Genomic DNA, 6,000 nt, shown 5'->3' on the forward strand with positions numbered 1-6,000 from the left:
TTAAAAGTGAGTTGTTTGAAAAAGATCTTAACTAAGAGACATTTAAGTTTGAGGTGTGGTGTTATTTTGCCTTTTCTGATGCATTCTGTTAAACAGCAGATATTCAGATAGTTGCATCCAAACCTTTCTCCCCTTCGTTTACTCTTTTGCATGCTTTTCTTACAGTTTAGAGAAGCACTTTGCATTTTTGATTGAACTAACACGTTCTACTATACTATCTTTTTCCTTAAACGTCCTCGAAAACAAGTGATTGTGTCTTTCACAATCGGTCGAAGGAGGTAAAAAAACGACTGTGAATATTTTAACATAAAAGCAATACATAAAACGAACAGCTTTTTCACACACCAGCCAACATTCGCGACGCCAAACCACGTCCGTTCAACCGTGTGCTGAAGGGAGGACGACGTGAAATGTATCGTCTTGTGGTGGATGCAAGTTTCCACCTCCATCTCATCCTCCTCCGGCAACGTTCCTAATCCATTCCGATTTGGCACAGATTTTCCAGCGTTCTTTTCTCCTTCCTTTGGCAAGTACTCAACGCTGTGCATGTGCATCGTTCGGGAAGGGGAAACAAAAGCTGCAACTTGCTTGACGCACTCCGCAAAACCCGAACGAACACGGGGTGTTGGAGGGATGGAACATTTGAATAATTTTCCCACAAATCATGCCACTGGCAGCGGAAGAGCACCAGCTTGGCATTGAGTTGTTTGGCTGGCGGCGGGAAAACCAAGTGTAGGAAAAACTTACCGACTCGCTCGACGTGTTGGAATGTTAAATGAGGTGGCGAAAACCGTTACGTTCGGTTTTGACCGTGTCTCGTGTCGGAGTGTTCTTCGTCGGCGCGAGAAAATCCCTGGCGTCTCGCCCGGATGTGCGCCGGCATCCGGTCGGTTAGGAATCTTCGTTTGCCACACGACGTTCGATCCAAGGCTTTCTTTTCAGTATTTAATTTGGCCGTCTGCGAAAAAAAAGAAATAGGGTTTTACTTTTGTTAATTTACTTTTTCCATCCAAATCTCAAACATATTGAAATGTTTGGTATTTTGATTTGGAGACAACATGGAAGATGAAGTTAATAGTTCGTTTAAAATATTATTCAACACGTAGACTGCCAAGCGTTTTTAGCACACTTTTTTAGTACACTTGTTTTTTATTCAATTTATTTATACAACCTATAAAATCGACGGTTTTCTAAGGCTAAGCAAAGGCTTAGCTTATCAAAGAATGAGTTTTTAATATTACTTTTTTTTTTTGTTGCATTTCCATTTACTTATAAGACAAACACTTTTTACAACTAATGGAGCCATGGCTTTCATTTTTGATAGCCAGCTGTCATTAGTTCTAAAAAGTTTTTACCCGATAAATAACTGAAAATGCAACCTAAAAATTATAGTAACATTTGATATCAATTCTTTGAGAAGCTAAGTTTTTCCTTAGCCTTCAAAAATCGTTGGTTTAATAAATGTCATGTTAGAATTTTATTAAAAAAGACTGTACTAAAACAGTGTGCTAAAACCGCTTGGCAGTCAACGTGATAACCATACCTTAAAAATATTTTCGAGACCATTTTAATTTCTAATGAACTGTTCAAGAAAAGGATGCTTCATTGAAGAACCACTTTTAAAGCAATATAAAGAGTGTTTTTTTTCTATTTGTTAATGTTTTCGATCAAATAATCCGATTAAAAAATACGTCACCCAAAAGTGCCTCTCGAAGGAAGCTGAAGCATGCAGCAAAAATAAAGAAATGTAAACAAAACATCTCACAACCCTCTCTAATTGCCCATCGTTGACTTGCAATTACCCGGAGAAGTTCGGCGACGTGGAAATAGCGCTTGTTAGTGTAGTGTTTTTCCTTCCTCCACGCACACGGGTCGTGTTTTCCACCTGCAAAACGGGTGTTGATACTTTACTCTACCGTTCAAAACTCTGAACAACGCGTTTCCCAGGCATGTTTGCCGATGGAAAATGTGAAGTGACTAAACTGTTTGCTGTCAATGCGCGTGACCTTGCCGGGGTTTTGATTGAGAGTGCGGGTCCTTCGGCCCGGTACGGATACAATCGACATCGAGGCTTCGATTTCCACAATGGATGCTGCCGCCGTGCGCCCTCGACGCGCCGTACGCCCGGAAGGAAAATTCGATGACGAACGTACGCGCCCGAGTTGTTAGTGAAGGCATGGAGAAAAAAGGACGTGAATGGTCGGGAGTTGTTTGTAATACATTTCATATGAAGCAACCATTGTTGAGAGTGGAGAGCCGATCAAAGGGCGAGCCTTTATTATTTTTTTAAAAAAGGGAAGGAAATTTCGAGTTAAAACTCGAACCCGATTAGGAAGGACCGCTTGATTGAACCGATTAATAAATGGTTCACACCGATCGCACCGATAGCGAACGGGGCAGAAGTGTGCGCCCACAATAACTTCCAACCGGATTTCCCACACTACTAAACGCCGTTCCTGATTGTTTCTTTCCCACCGACCCCTCCTAGGGAGCATCCGGGTCCGAATGGGTGCGTCTCTGAATACCTGAGCTGTGGTTGGGAAAACACGGGCACTGGCAGGGGAGCGAAAATGAGAAAGGAAAAATGCGATTAATTTTGCATACGGGGAGGGCCAACTTTTCACGGCAGCACGCGACGATGACTCGTGCCCCGCGATTGCCCAAAAGCAGCGGGAAAACATTACGGCGTAGGATCAAACAATTACACCGAATGTCCATTCCGGTGGTGCCGGTCTGCATGATCCCGTCAATATTTGTTCAACCGGTGGGAGAATGACAGCAACGAAAAACACGATTCATTTCCGGCCCCGTGCCGGCCACGGACGATGAAGTACGTTTCATTTAATCTAATTCAATGGACACAAGTTCCTGTCGGGAAATGATTGAATGTTTAGTATCATGCTTGAAAATAAACAATCATGGTACAAGAATTCGAATACTTGATTAAATGAATATTATAATTACATTTAAAATCGAATCCTTTTAAGATGATTTACAACATTATACAATATACAAATCAATCTAATAAACTACAGGTAACGTAGCAGTTCAATTCTTTTAAATAAGATAACCCTGCAGATAAACAAATCAAATACGTAAGTACAACAATCCGTTATCAATCAGAAACAAGAACACGGGTGTATATTGATTTATAAAATGTATTTATAATTGTATTGTCAAATAAAACAGATATTAAATATCATCTGCTTTAAGGATGATTTACAACACTACAAAAGCGCAAAAAAAACAATAAACTTTTATATTAAGTTGAAAAATAAATTTATTATTGTTTTATGAAATAAAATAGATATTTAAGATCCTATGCTATAAGGATGATTTACGCTTACAACATTATACAATATACAAATAAATTTAGTAAACTAGCAGAACATATAGTAGTAAAATTTTAATAAATAAGATAATCCTGCAGATAAACAAATCAAAAAGGTAAATAAAGCAATCAATCCGCAATCAATAAGAAACAAGGACGTATACCTTGTATATTAATTTATTCAATGAATTTATGTAAAATAAAGCAAACATATTTTGACTCATACTTTTAGAATGATTAACAATATTATGCAATGAACAGATATAATGTATAAACAATAAAGTAATCTAATTCTTGTAAATATGACAATCCTGCTAATGAATAAGTAGAATAGATGTTATGTAATAAAATATTGAACCTAAACGGAACTGAAAGTAATCAAATAAACGTAACAACTTTAAAATGAATAATGCGAAAAAGCTAAAAGAAAATAAAAAATAAGTACAAGGTCGTTTGTACCGATGAAACAATAAAAAATAACGAGCCAAACAATATTGAAGCTGAAAAATGACAAACATTAGTTTTCACAAATCACATTAGCGTGCTGCTGTTGCATTTGCAATGCGAAACAATCGGTATCAATTTGGGGTCGGCTTCCGGCAGGGACACAATCTGCATCCATGCCTCATTCCCCCCCTCGTTAGCGTTGCATCGTATCAAAAATGTACAATAAAGGGAAGGCAGCAAAGCACCAAACGAAATAAGAAGCGGCGAAAACCCGACCAACCAATCGTTCAATGCAAACATGCGAACGAATGGCTCATAAATGGCATAAAGTGTGTCCCCGTTTTTTTTATTTTAAAGTGAGGTCCTTTCGGGAACGGGTTGTCCTCTCGCAAACTCCCTTTACCCTGCCGTCTGCTTTCCCCTCCCCCGAACCGTCGGGCCTCTTGCGAGGGCTTTTCCGCCGTCAAATTGAGTAAATGGAATTTTAATTTGCTAAATTGCTTCGACGAAACATAATTAGACTAACGCGAACAAAAGAAGGCACGGGAGCAGTAAAAAAACCACAACTCACACACACATACACGAACCAGTCATAAAATGCGTGGGGTGAAGTGGTCGCCTAACCGGTGCAGCTAACGGATAAAGGATTGGCCATCGGTTTTATTTTAACACGTTCGATTGATTTAATTGGAAAAAGGCACGCTCGAGTGCGATTAATGGGCTTTTCCTTTCTATTTTTTTTTTCGTTGTGTTTTGGGTTCAGTTTTGCATAGGGAGTACAAACAACACAATGTGTTTCTTTGTTTTCGCTCTGGCCAAATCCACCCGCACACGTATGCAACAGGATCGTTCGTTCCCTTTTCCGCGCGATTTTCCATAGTTTCCTGTCAATTTCCCGGCTCCCGGTTTACCCGCGGTAACGATTTTTATGACAATTGTACCACTTTTTGCAACGTATTTCGATCATCGAAAGTGTTCTTTGTGTGTGTGTTGCGTGTGGGGCGTTGTTTGCAAATGCATTCGTCATTCAGCTGTCAACGATTTTGCAAATGTCATGAGCAGCATTTGTGCTTTAAAATACGCTTTGCTATTCCTCCCTGGGCGTTTGCGTATTGGGGTTTTTTTTGTCAATTCTTACTTTTCCATTAACGAAACGCGTGTGTTTGTTTTATTTTTGTAAAACAATTTAACATTTTTTGACCACTATTTTTTTCAAACCCGCTTTTTAGAGGCCATTTTCAAGTCGCTTTTTTATCCGTTCGCCCGTTTCGCTGAGGTAATTCACCGGAAATGGGGATGTTTGTGCCCGAACGAGAACGAAATGGGCGCTTGGAAAATGGGCCATTGTGGGGTCCATTTCCGCGGATGCCAAGGGCCAATTTTGTTTTCCCCTTTTTTCGAGCCTTTCCTAATGGATCACTCAAGTGTTTCCTTTCCGCCCAACAGACCGATATTAATCATTGCATTTAATCGGGAAATGTGAACGTTGTGCAATAGTGCATTATTATGTTTCTTTCTTAAATGACGTTAAAGGTCACAGTTTGATAACTCCAGCCTTTTTAACTAGCCTTGATATTTATGTTCGCCAAATTAAACGTCTCGGGCGGTCCACTCTAGCGGAAAATTACTTCCGCGATCGTGTTTTCCGCGCACAAGTTTGGGTTCGGGAAAATCATGGCCATTCGCGTCGATGTTGTACTATAATTTCATTTTTCATCAAGTTTCCTTTTTTTTAGCCAATGCCCTTCGTGTTCGAGATGGGAAAAGCGAGTGAGGATACGACGGGGAACGCAACAGCCGGCGGATGATCGAAATAAGTAGCGTTTTCCCGGGGTCTGCTTGTTAGATTTCCCCGCGTCTTTTTTTCTTCCATCCACTGAACCGTTCGCTTGGTAGAATCGGTCGTAAAATTTGAAGGACAGCTATGCGCATTCAAATGGGGAGCCATAAAAAACCCCCCCCAGCCACGGTATCTTCCTCTCCTTTCTTCTCTACTATACACACACAACCATCAATTTGTCTATCCCAGTTTTTCATGATGCGTGATAAGAACAGCCACTTTAACAGGACCTTCGAATAAAATGGCTTCTTTCTAATGAAAACAAATAAAAAATAGAAAACAGGACACTCTAGCGCTCTTGAGCAGAAATCCGATTTGTTAATATAAACCAATCCTGTACACACACACACACACACACACACTGCTATGAAAATAGAAGGAC

The sequence above is a fragment of the Anopheles coustani genome, chromosome X (assembly GCF_943734705.1).
Source record: "Anopheles coustani chromosome X, idAnoCousDA_361_x.2, whole genome shotgun sequence".
In the NCBI taxonomy this organism is placed as follows: Eukaryota; Metazoa; Arthropoda; class Insecta; order Diptera; family Culicidae; genus Anopheles; species Anopheles coustani.